General features: G+C 31.2%; 1 pseudogene; it reads right to left on the bottom strand.

Moving 5' to 3' along the window:
• Positions 1 to 544: 544 nt before the first annotated feature.
• On the bottom strand, positions 545 to 723 carry LOC143639542 (U2 spliceosomal RNA; annotated as a pseudogene).
• Positions 724 to 930: the final 207 nt, after the last annotated feature.

The raw sequence follows: 930 nt of genomic DNA, 5'->3' as shown, positions 1-930 counted from the left end.
TTGTTCTCAATCCATAAATTATAGCTTTATTTATTCTATGAAGTAAGAGTGATGTAACAGAACAACATTAAACTCTAAATGTTTGGGGGTTAATTCAATTATAATTATTTTATGGTTTTCTTGGATTATACTCAAATGCATAACATGCATGATTTCTACTTTTTGAAATATATCGAAGTTTTCTTTGAGGTCTAGTAAAATCATTTTTGTAATTGTGGTATGACTAATTGGAAAGAAAATAATTCTCTGTAAGAGAGAAAGTTTAACATTTTTATTAGAATAATTTTATTGTTTATACTATTCAAATTCTACATATCGTGTTGTTTTTATGTTTTATCTGATAGAGTTGCATCAAAAGTCCTCACAGGTATTAGATTTGTATAAATTTATCAATGAGTTCATGACAGCTTTTGCTTTGTAATATTGAAACTAAGTAATTCAATCTATAAAGTTTATAATTGTTATATATTTGCTCTGCATAATGCTTTTTGCCTTGAATTTTGAAATCTGCCTTGTTTGAAACATTACCACTTCTTCTTTCCTTTTTTAATGCACTGTTCCTGGAGGTACTGCAATGCCAGGTCAATGTGTGGAGTGGATGAAGCAAGCTCCTATTCCATCTCCCTGCTCCAAAAATCCACTTAATATATTATCCTTGGATAGATATTAAACTGATAAGAACAGATACTACACTTGATCTTAGCCAAAAGGCCAGTAAGCAATCTGCTTTCCTTTTGTTTACATTACAAACAAAGAAAAAAAATTTTTTTATCTTTTTTTGTGTGTGGTACTGGGGATTAAGCCTAGAGGCACTCTACTGCTGATATTTTCACTGAGTTTTGCTAAATTGCTGAGGCTGACCTCAAACTTCTATCTCAGCCTCCTGGGTTGCTGGAATTACAGGTATGTGCCATGAGATTTTTTCCAAAG

This window comes from Callospermophilus lateralis, chromosome X, assembly GCF_048772815.1.
Source record: "Callospermophilus lateralis isolate mCalLat2 chromosome X, mCalLat2.hap1, whole genome shotgun sequence".
Lineage (NCBI taxonomy): Eukaryota > Metazoa > Chordata > Mammalia > Rodentia > Sciuridae > Callospermophilus > Callospermophilus lateralis.
Note: the sequence above shows the minus strand (reverse complement) of the source record. Positions and strands in the feature narration are given on the sequence as shown.